This window comes from Schistocerca nitens, chromosome 1 (genome assembly GCF_023898315.1).
Source record: "Schistocerca nitens isolate TAMUIC-IGC-003100 chromosome 1, iqSchNite1.1, whole genome shotgun sequence".
Lineage (NCBI taxonomy): Eukaryota > Metazoa > Arthropoda > Insecta > Orthoptera > Acrididae > Schistocerca > Schistocerca nitens.
In genome coordinates this window covers 1,215,206,002-1,215,221,224 of record NC_064614.1, presented here as the reverse complement: position 1 = coordinate 1,215,221,224, position 15,223 = coordinate 1,215,206,002, and the positions used below count along the sequence as shown (strand labels likewise).

The window sequence follows — 15,223 nt, the reverse complement described above, 5'->3', positions numbered from 1 at the left end:
TTCTTTGCTCAGATGTAAGTGATTGTGCAAGACATGACCCCCCGTGCTACATGTCTCGCGTCACTTTTCTGATTTGGTGTTGTCATTGGATCTGTTTTTCAAGGCTTTGATGTCCATTCTAATTGTTAGGCTAACTTTCATAGTTGTCTGAAGCAATTAGATCAAAGACTCATTATTTATGCAACAGACACGATACGTCGCTCCGAATCGCTCTGTTTACCATAGCCCTACTGATTTATACACCTGCGTATTGACAGAGTTTCTCTATACAGTCATAGTAACACAGTCCTGCTATTAGATCCGCTCACGTGCACTGCTTAAAGGTAAATGGGAATTGCATTCTTTAGAACAGCATCCGCTCACAAAGTGGTAAACGACGCACTGGAAACACTGTACAATTAGTAACATTTTTTGACTTTGGTCGACTGCTGTGTCACAGCCGGTCCCCATCATATGTATACACTCCAACAACGGACGTGTGTGTCCTGTTAGCACATTTACCAGGGAGGTTAGCTGCATCACCTCCCTAGCAATTTCATGCCGTCCTCGAAGCGTCAGCCATTGCTTGCTGACAGTGTACTTCGATGAGAAGTGGCCAGATGATGCATCTCTCTCGCCGTCAGTTATAGGCGGGAATCATACTTAATGTAGTTTTCTGCAAGCGTCAGTCGACATCAGACATCTCTGTCTGACCTTTGCCCTTAATGTATCCAGCAAGCTGCCTCCTGACCGTCTCCAGTAAAAGTCCCCTTCGGCAAGCCCCTTGTGCTGAAGGGAAAATTGCCGCCGTTTCTATAGATACAGAGTGTCATTGTTTAATGGGTACAGTTAAGGAACCATAGTAAAATGTCTTGTTGTGAAACTGTCTACTTTTCTCACTTGTGGCCGAGAAAACTGTAACCCTCTCATCTTGGGCTGAAAGAATTATACATTATGATTGGGCTTACATACATTGACTCGTGAAGTAATACAAAATTATTTCAGTCTTCATTGTATTTGTTTCTGTACAAAATGTGCGTTCTATTGCTATCTGTAGGTAAAAACTGGGTATTGAAAGATAATTTCCGTGAACAGGCACGTGAATATATGGTTCCGTTTCTACAGCATTTACATATAACAGCGTCATGGATAACAGATCATGGAGAATTTTGCTTGTATGTGTAAGGTTAACACACTTCACAATAGAACTGAGGTCACAACAATTTTCACGTTTTGAAGACGCTTGTTGTTACCCATATGTCAATACCCATCTTGTGATTGGCAGACATTTTTAAAAATTGCCCGTCCCTTGTGGGGATCGAACCCACGACCTTTGGATTAGAAGTCCAACGCGCTATCCTCTGCGCCAAAGGGACGCTGTGCAAGTTCTTTGCTCAGATGTAAGTGATTGTGCAAGACATGACCCCCCGTGCTACATGTCTCGCGTCACTTTTCTGATTTGGTGTTGTCATTGGATCTGTTTTTCAAGGCTTTGATGTCCATTCTAATTGTTAGGCTAACTTTCATAGTTGTCTGAAGCAATTAGATCAAAGACTCATTATTTATGCAACAGACACGATACGTCGCTCCGAATCGCTCTGTTTACCATAGCCCTACTGATTTATACACCTGCGTATTGACAGAGTTTCTCTATATAGTCATAGTAACACAGTCCTGCTATTAGATCCGCTCACGTGCACTGCTTAAAGGTAAATGGGAATTGCATTCTTTAGAACAGCATCCGCTCACAAAGTGGTAAACGACGCACTGGAAACACTGTACAATTAGTAACATTTTTTGACTTTGGTCGACTGCTGTGTCACAGCCGGTCCCCATCATATGTATACACTCCAACAACGGACGTGTGTGTCCTGTTAGCACATTTACCAGGGAGGTTAGCTGCATCACCTCCCTAGCAATTTCATGCCGTCCTCGAAGCGTCAGCCATTGCTTGCTGACAGTGTGCTTCGATGAGAAGTGGCCAGATGATGCATCTCTCTCGCCGTCAGTTATAGGCGGGAATCATACTTAATGTAGTTTTCTGCAAGCGTCAGTCGACATCAGACATTTCTGTCTGACCTTTGCCCTTAATGTATCCAGCAAGCTGCCTCCTGACCGTCTCCAGTAAAAGTCCCCTTCGGCAAGCCCCTTGTGCTGAAGGGAAAATTGCCGCCGTTTCTATAGATACAGAGTGTCATTGTTTAATGGGTACAGTTAAGGAACCATAGTAAAATGTCTTGTTGTGAAACTGTCTACTTTTCTCACTTGTGGCCGAGAAAACTGTAACCCTCTCATCTTGGGCTGAAAGAATTATACATTATGATTGGGCTTACATACATTGACTCGTGAAGTAATACAAAATTATTTCAGTCTTCATTGTATTTGTTTCTGTACAAAATGTGCGTTCTATTGCTATCTGTAGGTAAAAACTGGGTATTGAAAGATAATTTCCGTGAACAGGCACGTGAATATATGGTTCCGTTTCTACAGCATTTACATATAACAGCGTCATGGATAACAGATCATGGAGAATTTTGCTTGTATGTGTAAGGTTAACACACTTCACAATAGAACTGAGGTCACAACAATTTTCACGTTTTGAAGACGCTTGTTGTTACCCATATGTCAATACCCATCTTGTGATTGGCAGACATTTTTAAAAATTGCCCGTCCCTTGTGGGGATCGAACCCACGACCTTTGGATTAGAAGTCCAACGCGCTATCCTCTGCGCCAAAGAGACGCTGTGCAAGTTCTTTGCTCAGATGTAAGTGATTGTGCAAGACATGACCCCCCGTGCTACATGTCTCGCGTCACTTTTCTGATTTGGTGTTGTCATTGGATCTGTTTTTCAAGGCTTTGATGTCCATTCTAATTGTTAGGCTAACTTTCATAGTTGTCTGAAGCAATTAGATCAAAGACTCATTATTTATGCAACAGACACGATACGTCGCTCCGAATCGCTCTGTTTACCATAGCCCTACTGATTTATACACCTGCGTATTGACAGAGTTTCTCTATATAGTCATAGTAACACAGTCCTGCTATTAGATCCGCTCACGTGCACTGCTTAAAGGTAAATGGGAATTGCATTCTTTAGAACAGCATCCGCTCACAAAGTGGTAAACGACGCACTGGAAACACTGTACAATTAGTAACATTTTTTGACTTTGGTCGACTGCTGTGTCACAGCCGGTCCCCATCATATGTATACACTCCAACAACGGACGTGTGTGTCCTGTTAGCACATTTACCAGGGAGGTTAGCTGCATCACCTCCCTAGCAATTTCATGCCGTCCTCGAAGCGTCAGCCATTGCTTGCTGACAGTGTACTTCGATGAGAAGTGGCCAGATGATGCATCTCTCTCGCCGTCAGTTATAGGCGGGAATCATACTTAATGTAGTTTTCTGCAAGCGTCAGTCGACATCAGACATCTCTGTCTGACCTTTGCCCTTAATGTATCCAGCAAGCTGCCTCCTGACCGTCTCCAGTAAAAGTCCCCTTCGGCAAGCCCCTTGTGCTGAAGGGAAAATTGCCGCCGTTTCTATAGATACAGAGTGTCATTGTTTAATGGGTACAGTTAAGGAACCATAGTAAAATGTCTTGTTGTGAAACTGTCTACTTTTCTCACTTGTGGCCGAGAAAACTGTAACCCTCTCATCTTGGGCTGAAAGAATTATACATTATGATTGGGCTTACATACATTGACTCGTGAAGTAATACAAAATTATTTCAGTCTTCATTGTATTTGTTTCTGTACAAAATGTGCGTTCTATTGCTATCTGTAGGTAAAAACTGGGTATTGAAAGATAATTTCCGTGAACAGGCACGTGAATATATGGTTCCGTTTCTACAGCATTTACATATAACAGCGTCATGGATAACAGATCATGGAGAATTTTGCTTGTATGTGTAAGGTTAACACACTTCACAATAGAACTGAGGTCACAACAATTTTCACGTTTTGAAGACGCTTGTTGTTACCCATATGTCAATACCCATCTTGTGATTGGCAGACATTTTTAAAAATTGCCCGTCCCTTGTGGGGATCGAACCCACGACCTTTGGATTAGAAGTCCAACGCGCTATCCTCTGCGCCAAAGGGACGCTGTGCAAGTTCTTTGCTCAGATGTAAGTGATTGTGCAAGACATGACCCCCCGTGCTACATGTCTCGCGTCACTTTTCTGATTTGGTGTTGTCATTGGATCTGTTTTTCAAGGCTTTGATGTCCATTCTAATTGTTAGGCTAACTTTCATAGTTGTCTGAAGCAATTAGATCAAAGACTCATTATTTATGCAACAGACACGATACGTCGCTCCGAATCGCTCTGTTTACCATAGCCCTACTGATTTATACACCTGCGTATTGACAGAGTTTCTCTATATAGTCATAGTAACACAGTCCTGCTATTAGATCCGCTCACGTGCACTGCTTAAAGGTAAATGGGAATTGTATTCTTTAGAACAGCATCCGCTCACAAAGTGGTAAACGACGCACTGGAAACACTGTACAATTAGTAACATTTTTTGACTTTGGTCGACTGCTGTGTCACAGCCGGTCCCCATCATATGTATACACTCCAACAACGGACGTGTGTGTCCTGTTAGCACATTTACCAGGGAGGTTAGCTGCATCACCTCCCTAGCAATTTCATGCCGTCCTCGAAGCGTCAGCCATTGCTTGCTGACAGTGTGCTTCGATGAGAAGTGGCCAGATGATGCATCTCTCTCGCCGTCAGTTATAGGCGGGAATCATACTTAATGTAGTTTTCTGCAAGCGTCAGTCGACATCAGACATCTCTGTCTGACCTTTGCCCTTAATGTATCCAGCAAGCTGCCTCCTGACCGTCTCCAGTAAAAGTCCCCTTCGGCAAGCCCCTTGTGCTGAAGGGAAAATTGCCGCCGTTTCTATAGATACAGAGTGTCATTGTTTAATGGGTACAGTTAAGGAACCATAGTAAAATGTCTTGTTGTGAAACTGTCTACTTTTCTCACTTGTGGCCGAGAAAACTGTAACCCTCTCATCTTGGGCTGAAAGAATTATACATTATGATTGGGCTTACATACATTGACTCGTGAAGTAATACAAAATTATTTCAGTCTTCATTGTATTTGTTTCTGTATAAAATGTGCGTTCTATTGCTATCTGTAGGTAAAAACTGGGTATTGAAAGATAATTTCCGTGAACAGGCACGTGAATATATGGTTCCGTTTCTACAGCATTTACATATAACAGCGTCATGGATAACAGATCATGGAGAATTTTGCTTGTATGTGTAAGGTTAACACACTTCACAATAGAACTGAGGTCACAACAATTTTCACGTTTTGAAGACGCTTGTTGTTACCCATATGTCAATACCCATCTTGTGATTGGCAGACATTTTTAAAAATTGCCCGTCCCTTGTGGGGATCGAACCCACGACCTTTGGATTAGAAGTCCAACGCGCTATCCTCTGCGCCAAAGGGACGCTGTGCAAGTTCTTTGCTCAGATGTAAGTGATTGTGCAAGACATGACCCCCCGTGCTACATGTCTCGCGTCACTTTTCTGATTTGGTGTTGTCATTGGATCTGTTTTTCAAGGCTTTGATGTCCATTCTAATTGTTAGGCTAACTTTCATAGTTGTCTGAAGCAATTAGATCAAAGACTCATTATTTATGCAACAGACACGATACGTCGCTCCGAATCGCTCTGTTTACCATAGCCCTACTGATTTATACACCTGCGTATTGACAGAGTTTCTCTATATAGTCATAGTAACACAGTCCTGCTATTAGATCCGCTCACGTGCACTGCTTAAAGGTAAATGGGAATTGCATTCTTTAGAACAGCATCCGCTCACAAAGTGGTAAACGACGCACTGGAAACACTGTACAATTAGTAACATTTTTTGACTTTGGTCGACTGCTGTGTCACAGCCGGTCCCCATCATATGTATACACTCCAACAACGGACGTGTGTGTCCTGTTAGCACATTTACCAGGGAGGTTAGCTGCATCACCTCCCTAGCAATTTCATGCCGTCCTCGAAGCGTCAGCCATTGCTTGCTGACAGTGTACTTCGATGAGAAGTGGCCAGATGATGCATCTCTCTCGCCGTCAGTTATAGGCGGGAATCATACTTAATGTAGTTTTCTGCAAGCGTCAGTCGACATCAGACATCTCTGTCTGACCTTTGCCCTTAATGTATCCAGCAAGCTGCCTCCTGACCGTCTCCAGTAAAAGTCCCCTTCGGCAAGCCCCTTGTGCTGAAGGGAAAATTGCCGCCGTTTCTATAGATACAGAGTGTCATTGTTTAATGGGTACAGTTAAGGAACCATAGTAAAATGTCTTGTTGTGAAACTGTCTACTTTTCTCACTTGTGGCCGAGAAAACTGTAACCCTCTCATCTTGGGCTGAAAGAATTATACATTATGATTGGGCTTACATACATTGACTCGTGAAGTAATACAAAATTATTTCAGTCTTCATTGTATTTGTTTCTGTACAAAATGTGCGTTCTATTGCTATCTGTAGGTAAAAACTGGGTATTGAAAGATAATTTCCGTGAACAGGCACGTGAATATATGGTTCCGTTTCTACAGCATTTACATATAACAGCGTCATGGATAACAGATCATGGAGAATTTTGCTTGTATGTGTAAGGTTAACACACTTCACAATAGAACTGAGGTCACAACAATTTTCACGTTTTGAAGACGCTTGTTGTTACCCATATGTCAATACCCATCTTGTGATTGGCAGACATTTTTAAAAATTGCCCGTCCCTTGTGGGGATCGAACCCACGACCTTTGGATTAGAAGTCCAACGCGCTATCCTCTGCGCCAAAGGGACGCTGTGCAAGTTCTTTGCTCAGATGTAAGTGATTGTGCAAGACATGACCCCCCGTGCTACATGTCTCGCGTCACTTTTCTGATTTGGTGTTGTCATTGGATCTGTTTTTCAAGGCTTTGATGTCCATTCTAATTGTTAGGCTAACTTTCATAGTTGTCTGAAGCAATTAGATCAAAGACTCATTATTTATGCAACAGACACGATACGTCGCTCCGAATCGCTCTGTTTACCATAGCCCTACTGATTTATACACCTGCGTATTGACAGAGTTTCTCTATATAGTCATAGTAACACAGTCCTGCTATTAGATCCGCTCACGTGCACTGCTTAAAGGTAAATGGGAATTGCATTCTTTAGAACAGCATCCGCTCACAAAGTGGTAAACGACGCACTGGAAACACTGTACAATTAGTAACATTTTTTGACTTTGGTCGACTGCTGTGTCACAGCCGGTCCCCATCATATGTATACACTCCAACAACGGACGTGTGTGTCCTGTTAGCACATTTACCAGGGAGGTTAGCTGCATCACCTCCCTAGCAATTTCATGCCGTCCTCGAAGCGTCAGCCATTGCTTGCTGACAGTGTGCTTCGATGAGAAGTGGCCAGATGATGCATCTCTCTCGCCGTCAGTTATAGGCGGGAATCATACTTAATGTAGTTTTCTGCAAGCGTCAGTCGACATCAGACATCTCTGTCTGACCTTTGCCCTTAATGTATCCAGCAAGCTGCCTCCTGACCGTCTCCAGTAAAAGTCCCCTTCGGCAAGCCCCTTGTGCTGAAGGGAAAATTGCCGCCGTTTCTATAGATACAGAGTGTCATTGTTTAATGGGTACAGTTAAGGAACCATAGTAAAATGTCTTGTTGTGAAACTGTCTACTTTTCTCACTTGTGGCCGAGAAAACTGTAACCCTCTCATCTTGGGCTGAAAGAATTATACATTATGATTGGGCTTACATACATTGACTCGTGAAGTAATACAAAATTATTTCAGTCTTCATTGTATTTGTTTCTGTACAAAATGTGCGTTCTATTGCTATCTGTAGGTAAAAACTGGGTATTGAAAGATAATTTCCGTGAACAGGCACGTGAATATATGGTTCCGTTTCTACAGCATTTACATATAACAGCGTCATGGATAACAGATCATGGAGAATTTTGCTTGTATGTGTAAGGTTAACACACTTCACAATAGAACTGAGGTCACAACAATTTTCACGTTTTGAAGACGCTTGTTGTTACCCATATGTCAATACCCATCTTGTGATTGGCAGACATTTTTAAAAATTGCCCGTCCCTTGTGGGGATCGAACCCACGACCTTTGGATTAGAAGTCCAACGCGCTATCCTCTGCGCCAAAGGGACGCTGTGCAAGTTCTTTGCTCAGATGTAAGTGATTGTGCAAGACATGACCCCCGTGCTACATGTCTCGCGTCACTTTTCTGATTTGGTGTTGTCATTGGATCTGTTTTTCAAGGCTTTGATGTCCATTCTAATTGTTAGGCTAACTTTCATAGTTGTCTGAAGCAATTAGATCAAAGACTCATTATTTATGCAACAGACACGATACGTCGCTCCGAATCGCTCTGTTTACCATAGCCCTACTGATTTATACACCTGCGTATTGACAGAGTTTCTCTATATAGTCATAGTAACACAGTCCTGCTATTAGATCCGCTCACGTGCACTGCTTAAAGGTAAATGGGAATTGCATTCTTTAGAACAGCATCCGCTCACAAAGTGGTAAACGACGCACTGGAAACACTGTACAATTAGTAACATTTTTTGACTTTGGTCGACTGCTGTGTCACAGCCGGTCCCCATCATATGTATACACTCCAACAACGGACGTGTGTGTCCTGTTAGCACATTTACCAGGGAGGTTAGCTGCATCACCTCCCTAGCAATTTCATGCCGTCCTCGAAGCGTCAGCCATTGCTTGCTGACAGTGTGCTTCGATGAGAAGTGGCCAGATGATGCATCTCTCTCGCCGTCAGTTATAGGCGGGAATCATACTTAATGTAGTTTTCTGCAAGCGTCAGTCGACATCAGACATCTCTGTCTGACCTTTGCCCTTAATGTATCCAGCAAGCTGCCTCCTGACCGTCTCCAGTAAAAGTCCCCTTCGGCAAGCCCCTTGTGCTGAAGGGAAAATTGCCGCCGTTTCTATAGATACAGAGTGTCATTGTTTAATGGGTACAGTTAAGGAACCATAGTAAAATGTCTTGTTGTGAAACTGTCTACTTTTCTCACTTGTGGCCGAGAAAACTGTAACCCTCTCATCTTGGGCTGAAAGAATTATACATTATGATTGGGCTTACATACATTGACTCGTGAAGTAATACAAAATTATTTCAGTCTTCATTGTATTTGTTTCTGTACAAAATGTGCGTTCTATTGCTATCTGTAGGTAAAAACTGGGTATTGAAAGATAATTTCCGTGAACAGGCACGTGAATATATGGTTCCGTTTCTACAGCATTTACATATAACAGCGTCATGGATAACAGATCATGGAGAATTTTGCTTGTATGTGTAAGGTTAACACACTTCACAATAGAACTGAGGTCACAACAATTTTCACGTTTTGAAGACGCTTGTTGTTACCCATATGTCAATACCCATCTTGTGATTGGCAGACATTTTTAAAAATTGCCCGTCCCTTGTGGGGATCGAACCCACGACCTTTGGATTAGAAGTCCAACGCGCTATCCTCTGCGCCAAAGGGACGCTGTGCAAGTTCTTTGCTCAGATGTAAGTGATTGTGCAAGACATGACCCCTGTGCTACATGTCTCGCGTCACTTTTCTGATTTGGTGTTGTCATTGGATCTGTTTTTCAAGGCTTTGATGTCCATTCTAATTGTTAGGCTAACTTTCATAGTTGTCTGAAGCAATTAGATCAAAGACTCATTATTTATGCAACAGACACGATACGTCGCTCCGAATCGCTCTGTTTACCATAGCCCTACTGATTTATACACCTGCGTATTGACAGAGTTTCTCTATATAGTCATAGTAACACAGTCCTGCTATTAGATCCGCTCACGTGCACTGCTTAAAGGTAAATGGGAATTGCATTCTTTAGAACAGCATCCGCTCACAAAGTGGTAAACGACGCACTGGAAACACTGTACAATTAGTAACATTTTTTGACTTTGGTCGACTGCTGTGTCACAGCCGGTCCCCATCATATGTATACACTCCAACAACGGACGTGTGTGTCCTGTTAGCACATTTACCAGGGAGGTTAGCTGCATCACCTCCCTAGCAATTTCATGCCGTCCTCGAAGCGTCAGCCATTGCTTGCTGACAGTGTGCTTCGATGAGAAGTGGCCAGATGATGCATCTCTCTCGCCGTCAGTTATAGGCGGGAATCATACTTAATGTAGTTTTCTGCAAGCGTCAGTCGACATCAGACATCTCTGTCTGACCTTTGCCCTTAATGTATCCAGCAAGCTGCCTCCTGACCGTCTCCAGTAAAAGTCCCCTTCGGCAAGCCCCTTGTGCTGAAGGGAAAATTGCCGCCGTTTCTATAGATACAGAGTGTCATTGTTTAATGGGTACAGTTAAGGAACCATAGTAAAATGTCTTGTTGTGAAACTGTCTACTTTTCTCACTTGTGGCCGAGAAAACTGTAACCCTCTCATCTTGGGCTGAAAGAATTATACATTATGATTGGGCTTACATACATTGACTCGTGAAGTAATACAAAATTATTTCAGTCTTCATTGTATTTGTTTCTGTACAAAATGTGCGTTCTATTGCTATCTGTAGGTAAAAACTGGGTATTGAAAGATAATTTCCGTGAACAGGCACGTGAATATATGGTTCCGTTTCTACAGCATTTACATATAACAGCGTCATGGATAACAGATCATGGAGAATTTTGCTTGTATGTGTAAGGTTAACACACTTCACAATAGAACTGAGGTCACAACAATTTTCACGTTTTGAAGACGCTTGTTGTTACCCATATGTCAATACCCATCTTGTGATTGGCAGACATTTTTAAAAATTGCCCGTCCCTTGTGGGGATCGAACCCACGACCTTTGGATTAGAAGTCCAACGCGCTATCCTCTGCGCCAAAGGGACGCTGTGCAAGTTCTTTGCTCAGATGTAAGTGATTGTGCAAGACATGACCCCCCGTGCTACACGTCTCGCGTCACTTTTCTGATTTGGTGTTGTCATTGGATCTGTTTTTCAAGGCTTTGATGTCCATTCTAATTGTTGGGCTAACTTTCATAGTTGTCTGAAGCAATTAGATCAAAGACTCATTATTTATGCAACAGACACGATACGTCGCTCCGAATCGCTCTGTTTACCATAGCCCTACTGATTTATACACCTGCGTATTGACAGAGTTTCTCTATATAGTCATAGTAACACAGTCCTGCTATTAGATCCGCTCACGTGCACTGCTTAAAGGTAAATGGGAATTGCATTCTTTAGAACAGCATCCGCTCACAAAGTGGTAAACGACGCACTGGAAACACTGTACAATTAGTAACATTTTTTGACTTTGGTCGACTGCTGTGTCACAGCCGGTCCCCATCATATGTATACACTCCAACAACGGACGTGTGTGTCCTGTTAGCACATTTACCAGGGAGGTTAGCTGCATCACCTCCCTAGCAATTTCATGCCGTCCTCGAAGCGTCAGCCATTGCTTGCTGACAGTGTGCTTCGATGAGAAGTGGCCAGATGATGCATCTCTCTCGCCGTCAGTTATAGGCGGGAATCATACTTAATGTAGTTTTCTGCAAGCGTCAGTCGACATCAGACATCTCTGTCTGACCTTTGCCCTTAATGTATCCAGCAAGCTGCCTCCTGACCGTCTCCAGTAAAAGTCCCCTTCGGCAAGCCCCTTGTGCTGAAGGGAAAATTGCCGCCGTTTCTATAGATACAGAGTGTCATTGTTTAATGGGTACAGTTAAGGAACCATAGTAAAATGTCTTGTTGTGAAACTGTCTACTTTTCTCACTTGTGGCCGAGAAAACTGTAACCCTCTCATCTTGGGCTGAAAGAATTATACATTATGATTGGGCTTACATACATTGACTCGTGAAGTAATACAAAATTATTTCAGTCTTCATTGTATTTGTTTCTGTACAAAATGTGCGTTCTATTGCTATCTGTAGGTAAAAACTGGGTATTGAAAGATAATTTCCGTGAACAGGCACGTGAATATATGGTTCCGTTTCTACAGCATTTACATATAACAGCGTCATGGATAACAGATCATGGAGAATTTTGCTTGTATGTGTAAGGTTAACACACTTCACAATAGAACTGAGGTCACAACAATTTTCACGTTTTGAAGACGCTTGTTGTTACCCATATGTCAATACCCATCTTGTGATTGGCAGACATTTTTAAAAATTGCCCGTCCCTTGTGGGGATCGAACCCACGACCTTTGGATTAGAAGTCCAACGCGCTATCCTCTGCGCCAAAGGGACGCTGTGCAAGTTCTTTGCTCAGATGTAAGTGATTGTGCAAGACATGACCCCCCCGTGCTACATGTCTCGCGTCACTTTTCTGATTTGGTGTTGTCATTGGATCTGTTTTTCAAGGCTTTGATGTCCATTCTAATTGTTAGGCTAACTTTCATAGTTGTCTGAAGCAATTAGATCAAAGACTCATTATTTATGCAACAGACACGATACGTCGCTCCGAATCGCTCTGTTTACCATAGCCCTACTGATTTATACACCTGCGTATTGACAGAGTTTCTCTATATAGTCATAGTAACACAGTCCTGCTATTAGATCCGCTCACGTGCACTGCTTAAAGGTAAATGGGAATTGCATTCTTTAGAACAGCATCCGCTCACAAAGTGGTAAACGACGCACTGGAAACACTGTACAATTAGTAACATTTTTTGACTTTGGTCGACTGCTGTGTCACAGCCGGTCCCCATCATATGTATACACTCCAACAACGGACGTGTGTGTCCTGTTAGCACATTTACCAGGGAGGTTAGCTGCATCACCTCCCTAGCAATTTCATGCCGTCCTCGAAGCGTCAGCCATTGCTTGCTGACAGTGTGCTTCGATGAGAAGTGGCCAGATGATGCATCTCTCTCGCCGTCAGTTATAGGCGGGAATCATACTTAATGTAGTTTTCTGCAAGCGTCAGTCGACATCAGACATCTCTGTCTGACCTTTGCCCTTAATGTATCCAGCAAGCTGCCTCCTGACCGTCTCCAGTAAAAGTCCCCTTCGGCAAGCCCCTTGTGCTGAAGGGAAAATTGCCGCCGTTTCTATAGATACAGAGTGTCATTGTTTAATGGGTACAGTTAAGGAACCATAGTAAAATGTCTTGTTGTGAAACTGTCTACTTTTCTCACTTGTGGCCGAGAAAACTGTAACCCTCTCATCTTGGGCTGAAAGAATTATACATTATGATTGGGCTTACATACATTGACTCGTGAAGTAATACAAAATTATTTCAGTCTTCATTGTATTTGTTTCTGTACAAAATGTGCGTTCTATTGCTATCTGTAGGTAAAAACTGGGTATTGAAAGATAATTTCCGTGAACAGGCACGTGAATATATGGTTCCGTTTCTACAGCATTTACATATAACAGCGTCATGGATAACAGATCATGGAGAATTTTGCTTGTATGTGTAAGGTTAACACACTTCACAATAGAACTGAGGTCACAACAATTTTCACGTTTTGAAGACGCTTGTTGTTACCCATATGTCAATACCCATCTTGTGATTGGCAGACATTTTTAAAAATTGCCCGTCCCTTGTGGGGATCGAACCCACGACCTTTGGATTAGAAGTCCAACGCGCTATCCTCTGCGCCAAAGGGACGCTGTGCAAGTTCTTTGCTCAGATGTAAGTGATTGTGCAAGACATGACCCCCCGTGCTACACGTCTCGCGTCACTTTTCTGATTTGGTGTTGTCATTGGATCTGTTTTTCAAGGCTTTGATGTCCATTCTAATTGTTAGGCTAACTTTCATAGTTGTCTGAAGCAATTAGATCAAAGACTCATTATTTATGCAACAGACACGATACGTCGCTCCGAATCGCTCTGTTTACCATAGCCCTACTGATTTATACACCTGCGTATTGACAGAGTTTCTCTATATAGTCATAGTAACACAGTCCTGCTATTAGATCCGCTCACGTGCACTGCTTAAAGGTAAATGGGAATTGCATTCTTTAGAACAGCATCCGCTCACAAAGTGGTAAACGACGCACTGGAAACACTGTACAATTAGTAACATTTTTTGACTTTGGTCGACTGCTGTGTCACAGCCGGTCCCCATCATATGTATACACTCCAACAACGGACGTGTGTGTCCTGTTAGCACATTTACCAGGGAGGTTAGCTGCATCACCTCCCTAGCAATTTCATGCCGTCCTCGAAGCGTCAGCCATTGCTTGCTGACAGTGTGCTTCGATGAGAAGTGGCCAGATGATGCATCTCTCTCGCCGTCAGTTATAGGCGGGAATCATACTTAATGTAGTTTTCTGCAAGCGTCAGTCGACATCAGACATCTCTGTCTGACCTTTGCCCTTAATGTATCCAGCAAGCTGCCTCCTGACCGTCTCCAGTAAAAGTCCCCTTCGGCAAGCCCCTTGTGCTGAAGGGAAAATTGCCGCCGTTTCTATAGATACAGAGTGTCATTGTTTAATGGGTACAGTTAAGGAACCATAGTAAAATGTCTTGTTGTGAAACTGTCTACTTTTCTCACTTGTGGCCGAGAAAACTGTAACCCTCTCATCTTGGGCTGAAAGAATTATACATTATGATTGGGCTTACATACATTGACTCGTGAAGTAATACAAAATTATTTCAGTCTTCATTGTATTTGTTTCTGTACAAAATGTGCGTTCTATTGCTATCTGTAGGTAAAAACTGGGTATTGAAAGATAATTTCCGTGAACAGGCACGTGAATATATGGTTCCGTTTCTACAGCATTTACATATAACAGCGTCATGGATAACAGATCATGGAGAATTTTGCTTGTATGTGTAAGGTTAACACACTTCACAATAGAACTGAGGTCACAACAATTTTCACGTTTTGAAGACGCTTGTTGTTACCCATATGTCAATACCCATCTTGTGATTGGCAGACATTTTTAAAAATTGCCCGTCCCTTGTGGGGATCGAACCCACGACCTTTGGATTAGAAGTCCAACGCGCTATCCTCTGCGCCAAAGGGACGCTGTGCAAGTTCTTTGCTCAGATGTAAGTGATTGTGCAAGACATGACCCCCCGTGCTACATGTCTCGCGTCACTTTTCTGATTTGGTGTTGTCATTGGATCTGTTTTTCAAGGCTTTGATGTCCATTCTAATTGTTAGGCTAACTTTCATAGTTGTCTGAAGCAATTAGATCAAAGACTCATTATTTATGCAACAGACACGATACGTCGCTCCGAATC

At 42.7% G+C, this 15,223-nt stretch overlaps 11 non-coding genes across 11 annotated transcripts; all 11 read right to left on the bottom strand.

Moving 5' to 3' along the window:
- Positions 1 to 1,282: 1,282 nt before the first annotated feature.
- On the bottom strand, positions 1,283 to 1,355 carry Trnar-ucu (transfer RNA arginine (anticodon UCU)). Its single transcript has one exon. It is a non-coding gene; the product is annotated as a tRNA-Arg (tRNA).
- Positions 1,356 to 2,647: 1,292 nt separating this feature from the next.
- Positions 2,648 to 2,720, bottom strand: Trnar-ucu (transfer RNA arginine (anticodon UCU)). Its single transcript has one exon. It is a non-coding gene; the product is annotated as a tRNA-Arg (tRNA).
- Positions 2,721 to 4,012: 1,292 nt separating this feature from the next.
- On the bottom strand, positions 4,013 to 4,085 carry Trnar-ucu (transfer RNA arginine (anticodon UCU)). The gene has a single exon. It is a non-coding gene; the product is annotated as a tRNA-Arg (tRNA).
- Positions 4,086 to 5,377: 1,292 nt separating this feature from the next.
- Trnar-ucu (transfer RNA arginine (anticodon UCU)) lies at positions 5,378 to 5,450 on the bottom strand. The gene has a single exon. It is a non-coding gene; the product is annotated as a tRNA-Arg (tRNA).
- A 1,292-nt stretch (positions 5,451 to 6,742) lies between these two features.
- On the bottom strand, positions 6,743 to 6,815 carry Trnar-ucu (transfer RNA arginine (anticodon UCU)). Its single transcript has one exon. It is a non-coding gene; the product is annotated as a tRNA-Arg (tRNA).
- Positions 6,816 to 8,107: 1,292 nt separating this feature from the next.
- On the bottom strand, positions 8,108 to 8,180 carry Trnar-ucu (transfer RNA arginine (anticodon UCU)). The gene has a single exon. It is a non-coding gene; the product is annotated as a tRNA-Arg (tRNA).
- A 1,291-nt stretch (positions 8,181 to 9,471) lies between these two features.
- Positions 9,472 to 9,544, bottom strand: Trnar-ucu (transfer RNA arginine (anticodon UCU)). The gene has a single exon. It is a non-coding gene; the product is annotated as a tRNA-Arg (tRNA).
- Positions 9,545 to 10,835: 1,291 nt separating this feature from the next.
- Trnar-ucu (transfer RNA arginine (anticodon UCU)) lies at positions 10,836 to 10,908 on the bottom strand. The gene has a single exon. It is a non-coding gene; the product is annotated as a tRNA-Arg (tRNA).
- A 1,292-nt stretch (positions 10,909 to 12,200) lies between these two features.
- Positions 12,201 to 12,273, bottom strand: Trnar-ucu (transfer RNA arginine (anticodon UCU)). Its single transcript has one exon. It is a non-coding gene; the product is annotated as a tRNA-Arg (tRNA).
- A 1,293-nt stretch (positions 12,274 to 13,566) lies between these two features.
- Positions 13,567 to 13,639, bottom strand: Trnar-ucu (transfer RNA arginine (anticodon UCU)). Its single transcript has one exon. It is a non-coding gene; the product is annotated as a tRNA-Arg (tRNA).
- A 1,292-nt stretch (positions 13,640 to 14,931) lies between these two features.
- Trnar-ucu (transfer RNA arginine (anticodon UCU)) lies at positions 14,932 to 15,004 on the bottom strand. The gene has a single exon. It is a non-coding gene; the product is annotated as a tRNA-Arg (tRNA).
- Between the last annotated feature and the right edge of the window lie 219 nt (positions 15,005 to 15,223).